Here is a 13,355-nt window from a genome sequence, read left to right on the forward strand (position 1 = left end):
CCGAGATCCACAGTGCAGACATGGAGCCAGGAGAGTGGGCAGAGGCCAAACTGCCTCCGTCCCCTGCCATCCCAATTGATTCCAACTTCTCCCACCCACAAGGAAGCTGGCAAGGACTGTCCGGCGGCTGACCCTTTGCCCACATCTGGGTCCCTTCCTCAGCGTGAAACCCCACAACTGCTCCACCGTGGTGACCCAGACAACTGTGGGAGTGCTCTGGGGGGCAAGCCCACTCCAGGACACACTCACACATAGGGGCTGGGGAGGCCTGGTTGCTGCCCCAAGCTGGGGAAGCTAGGCAGGGGTGTCTGCACCATTGCCCACTCTGCCCACAACGGCATCCTCAGCTACAGTCACCCAGTGGTCCTTGGAGCCTCCACACCCTGCTGGTCCCTCACACCCTGTGCAACAAGGAGGTGAGAGACCAGGTGACTAGCAGGTCACCCCACCCTGGGCCCACTGCCCAGGACTTCTGTGAGGGGCTCTCTGCCCATGAGCCAACCAGCAGGCTCCTATCTGAGATGTTGTGCCACCTGTTTGGCAGGGCAGGACCCATTCCTGGCACCCACAGCTGGCTGCTCTTTGGCTCGCTGGGCTGCCCTTGAAGCAGGAAGGCCACATGAGGACAAGGGGATACGACAGCCCCTTCTCGAGGGCCCCCAGCTCCTTGTATTTGGAGACCTTAAAAGGCCTGCGGGAGCCAGTGCTGGGCTCTTATCTCTGGGCTGTGTTCTAGAGGTCCCTTATTTATAGCACTTCCACCAGGGAGGGGAAGCCAGGAGGCTGGTGGGACACAGCTGCTGTCCCTGGCTGGCTGCAGGGAGAAGACAGGGCTGGGACATACAGGTAAGGCCCCGACCCATCCATCCTCTCCCCTACTGTGTCCCCCATCCTGTGTCCACTGCAGCCAGGCTCAGCTACCAGCTGCACTGGCTTCTCCTTGTGTCCCTGGCAGGGACATCCCGCCCCAGGCCCCCAGTTCTGCCAGCACCCAGCCCCACAAGGCTGGCAGAACCCAGGCTACAGGGAGGGAGCAGGACTCTGGCCCAGCACACACAGGGGCCCGGAGGACGCAGTGCAAGGGAGACCACTGCCCCTTCACCACCTCTCCTGTGGGAGTGGCTCTGGTCACCGGAAACAATATTTTAGAAGGGAAAGGGAGAGAAGACAAATTGCAAGATAAACATCGGAAGGGGGCGAGAACACAGTGCACTGGAGCATTTTCTGTGTGACAGAATTTCCAGATGCCGGGGTGGGGTGGGGGGCAAAGGCGAGTGGCTGTGACGCAGGGGACAAATGTTTACACAGGGTGACTCATCCCTGCTGGGAATGAAAGTCCAGAGCATGGTTGCCTGCTCTGAGAAGGAAATGGTGGGTGTCGTGCTGATTTCTAGCGCAGGACCAGGGCCAGGGCTCACAGTGCTGAGAGATGCTCTGACTGGCTGGGGCGATCGCAGCCCACAGAAGAGGAGCCTGGCAATGGGGGTCTCCTGCAGGCAAGGGCGCCCTGGCCAGACTTGGCAGAGGAGCCTGGCAATGGGGGCCTCCTGCAGGCAAGGGTGCCCTGGCCAGACTTGGCAAAGGGCCAACCCTAAAACCGATCGTCTAGTGGCCTGCTTGTTGTTCTAGAGTCCAAAGACGGTGTGTGGGGCTGAGCTTCGGGCCAGCACCCGCTGTGTGGCTTTGCTGTTTGTTTTGTTCGCAACTCAGGCAGTGGCATTTAGCTGTTGTGCTGTTCCTAGGATTTTGACAAGCTGTCCTGTAACACAGCCTAGGGCATGTTTCGATTCATCCTCTCCGATGCTTTGGGGCTTATCTGAGTAGCTGAGATGTGAAACAATGATTGCATTTTGGAGGCCTTTTCTAATAGGAAGAGTTAAAAAACTTTATTCAGTGGTGTTGGGGTTTGAAACCAGGGCCCTTCACACATGAGGCAAGCACCGTACCAATGAGATGCACCCTAGCCTTGGGAAAATGCATTGTACTCCCCATCCCCTGTCAGGGTGCCCTGGCCCCCACTCGCCCTGGCCTGTCTGGGAGCACACTCTGCTTTGCTGATTTCACACCTCGGCTCCACATCGATGTCAGGTGCTGTTTCTGGAATGAGCCATGCCTGCCTCTGTGTCCCCACCCAGCTGTGCAGGGTTTCACCTTCCTACCCAACTCGGAGGTGGAATTACAATCATGATGTTTTTATTTTCATACCATACAGAAAATGTGCAGGCATGCCTCGTTTATCGACCGAGTTATGGTTCAGCAACTAGGTCAAAAAGGGACTCAGCTTTTATAGTATGAACAAAGAAGCGATCAAGAAGATGCTCCAGCTGGGTGACTTTGCTTTTATGTGCATAACTTACATGCAGTGCTGTAATGCATAACAGAACACAAAGCTGCAGTACTGTACAAACCAGGTGCATTGTACAGAAAAAGACAAGGAGCCTCGACCAGCAAGACACACAGCTGGAAAATAAAAAGACGGGCTGTGAGTCTGAGCAGCAGCTCACAAATCCAAAAAGTTGTTAAACAGGCAAGTTGTTCAGTGAGGGTTATCTCTGCACTCCTCTAGGAAATACAGACCAGCAGAGAAAAGAAAATGGAAAACGATGTGTAATTCCGCTACCCAGGAGTAAGTACCCTGAGCTTCTGACAGCTTACCCTAACTCCTTTTAATGCAAAATGCCTGATAAGAATAGCAACCATTAATTTAAAGTCAATTCAAGAGAAAAGAAAAGATTATAACTCCTTTGATAGTAATTTATAGTTCTCCCCACAAGGAAATGCTTTTGGATTCGCCTTAAAAATAATAATCTGCACAACACAGTAAGGGCCTCTTTCTTTCTGTTCTCCCTCTCAGTCAGATTAGTTGGTAACTTGCTTCTGCTCCAATCTATGGTCAGTTACTTTAATTATTCAAAATCTGACTCCTTGACATCAGTAATGTCTGTCTGACCTCATTAGTCACATGAAGACGTTAGCAGCTGGATGATTGGGAAGAAGCATAAATGCAGACGTCAGTGAGACCTTTTTGTACTAGAGATTGAACCAGGGCCTTCGCACTGGGCTACATCCCTAGCCCGTTAGCTATTTTTCAGGCTCTTTCTTGCTAAGTTGCCCAAGTTTGGTTCAAACTTGCCATTTTTCTGCCTCAGCCTCCCTGAGCATTGGCATCATGGGCACTACAACTTCTTTCCAAGCACAGTGTGTCTGATGATGTCCATGCTGCCACTGCCCCTTTTGGAGTCATGGCCACTGTCCCATGGGCTGTGGCTGGGCTGCTCCTCCGGAGCTTGAGCCATGGATCTGTCTCCTTCCCACTGCTGTGTCGGCTGCCAACATCCTGGCCCTGGCTCTAAAACTTGTATGGAAAAATAGAAAGGGACGGGAAGTCAACTGGATGAGGAGCAGGTGGGCCACACAAACATCGTAATTTTTATGGTGGAAACTGGAAAACATTTCCTTAATTCTTTGTGTGTCCTGGGGTTTAAACCCAGGCAGGTTTGCACATGTAAGCTCATGTTCTGTCAGTCATTTTTTAAATCAAATTTTAACCTTGAGGAGATTTTGACAACTCAGGACTTCATTTGAATTTAAAAGATACATTTTAGGCAGAATAGGAATAAAAATGCATTTTAAGGGCAGGGACATAGCTCAGCAGCACAAGCACCTGCCTGGCAAGCATGAGGTCATGAGTTCGATCCCTAGGTACAAAGAAAAAAAAGACACACACAGAAATGCATTTTAAATGTGTTTATTTCAAAGCTGACACTGAAAAAATCAGACAGAAGAGAACTCACTTCCAGTGACACACATGACACGGGGCAAGTGCGGGAGTTTCACTGCAGGTGTGGAGAAGTGTGAGTTCTCTGGCCACTGGAGCTCAGACTCACAGAATAGCGGGGCACTGGGAGCATTGGTGACTGTGACCCTCTGTGTGTACTGAGCAAGGGCACCGTCCCACCTCAGCACTTTGCAAATAGAGGGGCTGCACACAGCATGGAAGCCATGGTTGAGTGTGAACATCCCACTTACACAGGTATGAGAGCCGCCCTGCACACCCACCTCCCTCCCTCTCGTCTCTAGCTCCTCACCTTCATTTATTTCTGGTTTTGACTTCTCCTCAAGGCACTTATTATCTTACACATGTATACACCTGCAAATAGTGTGTGTCTGTGGGTGTGTGTGCATGTGTGTGGTGTGCACACGTGTACACAGCCCCTCACTGTATGCAGGAAACTGGCTGCAGGACTCCATAACCCCAGGCTCTGCTGAGGCTGAAATGTCTTATAGACAACAGCATCACAGTCGCATGATCCTTTGTGCACCCTCCTGCACTGCATAAACCACTTCCAGATGGCAAATAACTCGGCAGTATAAACACACAAACGCCACTTGCACAACAGCTGCAGCTTTACAGCCCCTGTGGCACTGTACTACTGTAGTCACAGCCACTATTATAACTTCTGGTTCCGTTGAGGACATGCTGAGCTCCAGAGAAGCAACTGCCATGCAGTGCAGTAGCTGCGTTGGTCTACTGACACTGCTGTGACAAATCAGGGCCAGTGCAACATCATGCAGCCCTCTTCCTAGGGTCTCCGAGGGGCCAGAGCCATGGGATAGGGAAGTTTGGGGCCAGAGGGAGGATGCAGAGGACGTTCCTGGCAATGTGTCTTTTTGGTTTTTTATTTTTACTTATTTATTTTATTTTTGAGACAGAGTCTGGTCCACAATGTAGTTCAGGCTGGCCTTGAGCTCACTTTGTAGCTCTGGCTAGTCTCGAACTCACAATGATCCTCCTGTGTCGGCCTCCTGAGAGCTGGGATGACAGGCGTGTGCCACCACACCTGGCTGCAATGCATCTTTTACTGTAATGTTTTTCTCTTGAGCCCCACACCTGTGTCCTGTGTCCTGTGATAATCACACCCGTATGATACACAGGCCTGTGGGTCACACCCAGGCTGAGACTTTGCTACCTCCCTCGGAGCCCCAGCCCTGCTGGTGCTCAGCGCAAGCCCAGGCACTGAGGTTCACAGCCCTGGAGCAGTGGGGCTGCAGAGCCCAGCGTGCAGCAGTGAATCTGTCCAGGCTCTTGTGAGCACAGCTAAGGTATTATGGTAGCAATGGCATTGCCCAGCACTGTGCTGTGACAGGTGTGTCCTGCGTGGAGCAACATGCAGCTCGTGAGTCCCAGTGCAGTGGGCAGCAGGTTGTGGACATGAGCCCAGGCCGCCACTGGTCTGCCCTTCAGCTGTGACTCTCTATTGAAACAAGGCTTGTCATCACTTCCGCTCCCCGCATCCACCAGGAACTCTTCCCCGTCGAAGTTTCTCAGCTTCTGTGGTCTCCCGGCGTGGCACAAGCTAGAAATCAGGGTGGTGGTGGACAGGGCGGGGAGCGAGAAATGTCAGGTGATGTGAGACAGGCATTGGGGACAGCTCTCTGGCCCTGTGTGAATGAAGGAGAGCAGCCAGAAATAGATTAGAAGGGAAACTGCTAAAAACCTGCACCAGAGTGCACCGCACAGAGGGGACCAGGGTCCCCCAGCCCACCCTGGAGGCTGGCGCAGTTCCCTGAGGTAGTGGCTGTAGGTGTTGACCCCTTGCTGCAGACCCTGTTTCCGGGCTTCCTCCGCCTGTGCTGGGACATTTGCAGTTCTCTAACTCTCCTCCTGCCTCTCCTGGACACCTCTCTGCAAGCGACTGAGCTCAATCCTCCAGCCTAGGGCTGACCCAATGCTGCCTACCTCATTAAAAAAAGGGAAAAATAAAAATGAAAGTCTGCCCCAGTCACCACAAGTGACAGGGCCATGAGAGGAAACATTTGGGACTTTCAAAAGCAGCCATGCTGACCAGGAGTACTCTGACCTCCACAGCATCCGCAGTGTCTCTGTGTGTGGCCCTGCCACACCTGTACCTATGTCCCAGTGCACCTTCTCGGGCAGCCCTAGGCCAAGGCCCCTCCTCTCCAGAGTTTCTGGTCTCTCTTCCTGCAGTGGGGCAGAAGGCTTTCGCTGGTGGGGAAGGGGCTCCCACACCAAAGCTGCTTTTCCTGACAGCTGAGAGAGGAAGTGGGGCTGGGCACAGCAGGGCCTCGAGGTATCATGCCGGGCAGACTGGCGTCTCCCCCTGCATCACATGATCCTCATCCCCTCTTTGGTTTCTCCCAACTTGAGTTTGAGGCCTGGAGAAGGTAGCTTGGCTCAAGGTGCATTCAGAAGTCAAAAATGAACCCTGACTTGTCTGGGGCTGAGCTAGAGACACTGGCAATGGTGGAGACAGAAAGCACATTGCCTTCGCAGAGAGCTGGAAGGTTCTCTTCCCTCTGTCTTTGAGGAGAGAGACCTATTTCTCTAAGGGCCCTGGCACCATTCGGCAGGGAAAGACACCTCAGGGCAGTGTGACAGCATGGCTGTAACACTGGTGACGGCAGTGTGCCAAGGTAAATGTCCTCCCTTTGAGAGAGTGTGGCAGCTCAATAATGGGCCTTAGAACCAAAAACAACAGCAGTGAAGCGCTGTTTATCCCTCAGAAGTACTAGGACATCGCTGGGGCAAAACTGGGCTCCCCACTCATGCTGCCTGGATGCAGCCAGCCACTGTGTCCCGTCCCGTCCCATCTCTCTTCCCTGCAGCTCGAGCAGCTGTGGGTCACCAGTGCTGGAGTCTGTGAAATGCGCTTCTGAGATCTTCTAGCAGGTTCTCAGGGACTGGGAGCCAGATAGTAATTCCTGGTCTCTTTTTCCACTCGGGGGCTGAGAGACACTGTCCATCAGCGAGAACCATGAATAAAAAAAAGTAATTCTGTGATGATTTTGGCACCATGGCCAACAAAACCCATAAAGTCACTGATCTAACTGAGCACAGGCACACACATCTGTAATCGTCACCCCTGGGAGGCTGAGGCAAGAGGATGTGTGTTTGAAGTCAGTATGCAGTGAATTCAAGGCCAGTCTGACTACAGTGAGAGTGAGTGATTTGTCTCCAAACAGTGATGAAGATGGTGATGGTGGTGATGGTGGTGATGGTGGTGATGGTGGTGATGGGGGTGATGGTGGTGATGGTGGTGATGATGGTGATGTTGGTGGTGATGATGGTGATGCTGATGGTGATGATGGTGATGGTGGTGATGGTGGCGGTGGCAGTGCAACTGTTCAGGACAATCATTTTCTTAATGGACCAAACCAAAGAGGACACAGAGTTGATCAGAAGGCTAAGGATGGCCACCCTGCTCTGAAACCCTACACTGGGCACGTGCTCTGGGCTGTGTGGCCCATGCCCACATGTACAGGACTGCAAGAGGGACAAAAAACCAGTGGAAACCAAATGAGTTCCTGCTGAACACTAGTGTAAATATAATAATAGCTTCCCACCTGACTACAGGACCCCAAGAGGGACAAAAAGCTGAAGAAACCAGAATATTTTCTGTGAACATCAGTGCAAATATAAAAGTAGCCTGGGAAGAAAATAGAGACATCTTGCTATTAAACCAAAGAAACAAACATGGAAAGCCAAAGCCCAGCTGTGCGGTTGCTGATGGCAAATACAAGGCTCTGTGAGCTCAGCACTGGAATGTGCCCTTCGCCTACATGGTTACATCATCAGTGAACTAGGTCAGGACGGACCAACCCATCTCATTGGTCGGAGCTGAGGTCCTTTTCTATATTCCAGGCCCTGGGCTTTCTACACAGTGCAGACAACCTAAGACCCGAGGGATTGGCACCACGACCCCCCGGGGCCCCAAGGCCACAGATGCTCGAGTTCCATAGATGAAGTCTCTGCCTTTACAGAGACTCTGCACTCCTCATCACCTACGTCCTTCTGGATGCTTCGTGATGCCGAGCACAGGGCCTGCTGGACACAGCATGGGGCTCCAGGGCACAGTGAATCCAAGTTTGCTTCGGGGATGCTTTGGAATTTTTTTCAAATATTGTTGATGTGGAGTTAGTTTAACCCTTGGATGCACAGACACAGCTGTGTCCACTCTACCCAACACGCCCCATCCATCTGGACCACAAGCCTCGGAACCTGGCCATTGGCCTTGAGCAGAGAGAACCAGGTCACCAGTGCAAATCCAACTCCCTCAGACTCACTGCAGGCCACCCTCCCGGGGCTGGCCACCCTTCTACATCAGTGGCAACTTGTGGCTATGGACAAGACTGTCCTTGTTTTAGTCCCAGGAGACACTGGGCCTCAGGAGCCTGACTTCAAGCTACAGCATCTGCCTGTGTAGTACAAAGATGCAGGGACACTGGATGCTGCCAGCTCTACAGGACTAGGGCCCATCTTGTGATGTGGACAGCTGGGTGGTCAGTGAGAACAGCACCCCCTCTTCTCCCAGGCCATGCTGTCACCTTCCTGCCCCGTGTCCATCAGCTTCTTCATGTCATTACTAGTTAGGAACCGTGTTCCAGTATCGTTAGTACAGTTGACTGTGTCCCCAAAATTCACATGCAGAGGTCCAGCTCTCAGTAACTCAACAAGGGACATCATTTAGAGATGGGATTGTTACAGAGATGATTCATCAAGATGAGGCCACCGGGGAACCCCACCGACTAGTGTCCTTATAGAGAGGGCACAGTGGGGCAGAAGCCCTGGCGTCCATTGGGACAGAGATGAAGGGAGTGAGTCTTTAGGCCTGGTACTGCCCAAGGCTGCCAGGGAACCTGGGAGCTGGGAGAGCAGTCCAGCAGGGACTCTGCTTCTGGCATCAAAACAGCCCAGCTCTGCCTTGAACTCCCAGTGTCCAGTAGCACACGTGCTGTGCCTTAAACCATGCGACTTATGGTGCTTTGCTAGGGTGGCCCTCACAGCCTGGCACAGGGTGCCAGAAGATGGAGCTGCGTCTCTCCTGGAAACATTGGCCGCTGCCGCTTCTGCCTCCACTGGACACACTCACCTGGTTCTGTTTGTCTAGTAATTCCAGACTGTCTTTGCCACTTTCCTTTTGGCCAACACACAACACTTGACACCCACAACTTAAGGAAGGGGAGGTTTATTCTGGCTCACGTTTCAGCCCATGGATAGCTGTCTTCAAGGCATGGCAGAGGGGCATGGGACACAGGAAGCAAAGAGTGAGGGGAGGAGCCGGGAGGAAGACGAGCCTTTCCAGGCCACGCCTCTTCCACCAGGCCCCACCTCCTAACAGCAAGTCAGCTATGAGCTGCTGATGACCCATCACTTCCTGGACACCCCACTAAGGAAGCAGGAGGCTATAGTCACTTCTAGATACAAACCATGACATGGGCCATATGAGCTGGGAAAAAATAAACTTTCCTCTATCCTTTTATCTTCTGCAAATGGGCTTGAGAATTAGACTGACAGCAAACAGATTATGAGGAAAGGAAGCTAGAAATCCTATTTGATGTAATGTCATAGGTGTTGGGCTGAGGGGTCTGGACATTGTTGTAACAAAGAGTGATGCATTTACGAAGTGACAAGGAAAAGCTGGCAGGAGCTGTAGGAACCATGACTTGTGGGAAATGGATGTACAGGGCGGGGGAGAGGGGCTGATGGGAAAGAAGGGTTTTCAGAAAGAGTTGTGGCACAGACCTGGGTTAGTGGGGTGTTGACTTCCTGTCTCCATAACGGGGAATTCTCTGACAGGAGAGGGACCCTCTTCGCTTTGGAAGATGCCCTCCTGCTTCTATGCAGACAGGGATGAGGCCAGCAGAGATTCCTCTGGGCTGGCTGCTTCTCTCAGCTCCACATAGCCCTTAAAGGAGCCTTTGGGGTGACCTCCACCCATCCTGTTCATGCACTGTGCTCTCCTGTGTGGCTATCCTCCTGATGTCCCCATATGAGAAGGCTCCCTTTGTGACAGAAATCTGTTACACACAATGACCAAGGCACCCTTCTCACAAGTGCTACCCCAAGGAATGGCCTGAGCTGGTCGACTCGTTGGATGGACAGACAGACAGACAGATGGAGGAGACCTTGAAGAGGGAGCAGAGCAGTGGTCTGCACAGCCCAGCTGACCTGTGGTGCATCCCTGCAATGGAAAGAGAAGCAGACGGGGTCTGGATAGCTGGACGGCTGGGATTTGTGGGACCCACTCTGCTCCCCCGAGCTCAAGGCTTCCTGCCTGGGCTGCTTTCCTCATGGGGCTCTGTGGTTTGTTTTCTATAGGAAGCTGCCCAGTCTCTGAGGTCCAGGTCTGTACTCCACTCTAGGGTGAGAGATTCACTTTTTACCCTACCTGTGCCCCCACCAGCCCAACATACACCCAGGATTTGTGTTCACATGGGTTTAGGAAATGACCCCATTGGTACAACCAAAAACTAAAGTGCTCCCTCAACCAGTCACAGCTGGATTCACCTTCTTGGGTTTTTTTCCTGGTTTGTTGATGCTGACCCTTCTGGTGACCAGGAAAGCTGGGACTATCTTAGATGGAGCCCCCACATCCAGCCACCAGGCCTATTTTCAGCTGGTTTTATAGCTTTAAAAAGTCTTAAAATGAGCGGGGTGTGGTGGTGCACATCTGTGATCCTAGCACTCAGGAAGCTGAGGCAGGACAGTCATCATGAATTCCAGGGCAGCCTACACTCCATAGCGAGACCCTGTCTCAAATGAAAAAATCTTACAGTGGACAAAACCTTCCATACCCGCTACTGCCAGCCTTGCCCATGTTCACCTGCTTTAGCAGCCCACCCAATGGCCCTGTCATGGGTAGGTGGGTCTTGTTGAGTCTGGCCTGCCTGGGGACAGAGCAGGAAGGGGAGGGCGTGGAAAGACACCCTTTCTGGGTCAGGGTACACCATGGCATAGCCTGGGGCTGTGGACACTCCTAGGTGCATGTCACCCTCACCCTGTGCTCACTGTGGTTGTGACACAGAGTGGCATTGCTCTAGCACACCTGAGGCCGAGCCAGTGGCTCTGGAGCCCAGGGCCACCTGTGCAGACACAGGGATCCTGGGTTCTGGGGTACCTCTAGCTGGTCCCATCTCCCAGCGTGGAGCCTCCGGGCTTCAGCCATGTGCATGAGCCCCACTCCCTGGCCCTGCCTTGTCTGCCCAGCACCAGGGCTTTTCTCTGACTTCCTCCCTGCCCCTCGAGGCGTCCCCTGGACTGGGATGTGGATGGTGCTGAGACTGTGTGCTCCCCAGGATTGTCAGTGCCCACTGCACCTCAGCCATCTCCTGCCATAGATTCGATGCCCCACCATGGGGAGTATTCTGCAAAATGCATCCATGCTGAACGTACACTGACTTCTCTTCGCTGCTTCCTAAGCGAGGCTTCGGGACAGTTTCCAACGCAACAGGAGACCTGCTTCAGTGCCGCATGTTGCCAGTGCATCTGAGTTATCTGGGAGGCCTGTGGGGTTCTGTGATAACACTGCGATGTTTTACACAGAGAACTTGGTGTCTGTGGGTTTTGATGTTTGCAAGGGGCCTGAGGCAGTTGCCCATGGATACTGACAGGTGTGTGTGTGTGTGTGTGTGTGTGTGTGTGTGTGTGAGTGTGTGAGTGTGTATGTAGTGAAAGGCCTTTTGTCAGAGCACACCTCACACCATATGGAAGCCAATGATCCTGCAGGGTGAGCCAGCCAGCTGGGCCCAGCAGGCCGGTGGTGCCCTTGTGGCCCAAGTCTGAACACTGAGACCCAGGAGAGAGGGCAGTGCAGCTCCAGCTGGAGGTGCCACACCTCTAGATCCCAGAAAAGCTGAGCTTCTGTTTGAGCTGAGGCAGGGAAGCGGCCGCAGACCAGTGGGAAGGTGGGTGGACAGAAGGGGTCCCTTCCCACTCGGATTGGGAGGTTACCATGCTTCTGGTTTCACCAGGGCAGGATGGGCAACCAGATCCCCTCGGATGGACCAGGGCAAGGTCTGGCCAGCCATCTGGGCTTCCCATCACGCAGTCCAGCAGACTGAGGCTGGCGAGCCTCCATGGCCCCGGCTGGGGCAGTGGGCTTTGCTGGCCTCCAGCACTTTCCGTGCACTGTGCGTCATGTTTCAGCATCCTCATCGTTGTCCAGCATCCACGTCAGTAGCGCCGAGAACCCTCACCCCCAAGCTGTGTGTGCAGCCCGCTTTCAGCCCCTCCAGGCCCAGGGATGCCCACCTCACCAACTCCCCCCGAATCCTGGGCTCTCCGAAGTGCCCCTCCATGCCTGGCTGGATGTGCTCAGCATCGGGTCCCCTGGTTTCACCCATGTTGTAAGCCATGGCAGAGCCTTCCTGCGGTTGCATGCAGGCCCATCAGGAGCCTGTCCTTCCACCTCGGGCGTGTGGGTTGTGTCTACCTTAAAGCCCGTGTCATGAGAATCCCCCAAGACCTGCTCGCAGTCCTTTCAGATCTGCTCCCGGAGGTGGGAGATTTTCCCACCTGAACCCCAATTTGACCTCACCCCAAGTTCATTTGCCTGGGCCACCTCTGTCCCCCAGTCACACACCTCATGCTGCAGGAGGACATGCTGGGGGTCAGCAACCTTGGTGGCATTGCGAGGACTGGGCAAATAACCAGTTCCTTCTCTCAAGCTGCCCATCACCTGCTCAACACAAGCACTCAGAGGGAGTCAGCTGAGCCCCAAATGCCGAGGTGGCCCCACACTCCAGGATTCTGCGTGTGTCCCCAAAATGTGTTTTAACTGAAGCCAGGAACAAGGATCACAGCTTAATTATACTGCACCTACATGTGGCCCTCGGTTCAACGCCAGGCAACAGAAAGTGACTCTCAACGCAGACAGTGAGGATCATCAATCACACTGTCCCTACATTTAAAATTATCTTTCCTGCAGTTTTTAAAACAAAATCAAAGATAACACTAGGGGGGCTGGGGATTTAGCTCAGTGGCATAAGCGCCTGCCTTGTAAAGCAGGCAGTCGTGAGTTCGATCCCCGGTACCGATAAAAAGGAAAAAGACAAAAAAAAAAAAAAAAAAAAAAAAAAAGATAACACTAGGAAATTACACAGTGTGCTTCGATTTTGGCCACATTTTAGGATACGGCATGGAGCCCTGCCTTAATTTTAGTGTCCAATTTTTAGCAAGGTTAGAATGACTGAAACTAAATCTCTGAAGTCTGACAGAGAGAGCAGTCCTGGGGTTTGTAGTTCTTCTGCATTGGTTCCTGTTCCTGAGCTTTCATCCTTTAAATTTCACATGGCTTCAGTCAATTGGCCACCCGTTTGGGGCTAGGTTGGCGGAGGCTCTGTGCTTACTGAGGGCTGTGAGGCTCTCACATGCCTTCTCTGCGGGGCCTGGCGTCTCTCCTGAGGCTGGTGTCACACCCGCCAGTGGCTTTTCTAGAACAGGCAGCAGGCCCCTTGGTGTTCACAGTTGGGGCCCTGGGCCCCTGAGCCCCTGGGCCAGGCTGATGGGTGCCCCTCCCCTCGCCCCACACATGACACCCCGTTTCTGTCACCTC

General features: G+C 53.1%; 1 protein-coding gene across 3 annotated transcripts in view; it reads left to right on the forward strand.

The window, feature by feature from the left end:
* Positions 1-662: 662 nt before the first annotated feature.
* Fhl2 (four and a half LIM domains 2) overlaps positions 663-13,355 on the forward strand; it is a 46,784-nt gene continuing 34,091 nt past the window's right edge. The window contains exons 1-2 of one of the 3 annotated variants that reach the window (XM_063229741.1): positions 716-846; positions 2,567-2,626. The gene's annotated coding sequence lies outside the window, so the exon portion shown is untranslated. Of the gene's footprint in view, positions 847-2,566; positions 2,627-13,355 lie in introns of all 3 variants that reach the window. The other 2 variants (XM_013154421.2, XM_063229742.1) reach the window with 2 other exon arrangements.

Source organism: Cavia porcellus, unplaced genomic scaffold (assembly GCF_034190915.1).
Source record: "Cavia porcellus strain 051 isolate PalLab524CR breed Dunkin Hartley unplaced genomic scaffold, mCavPor4.1 scaffold_18, whole genome shotgun sequence".
In the NCBI taxonomy this organism is placed as follows: domain Eukaryota; kingdom Metazoa; phylum Chordata; class Mammalia; order Rodentia; family Caviidae; genus Cavia; species Cavia porcellus.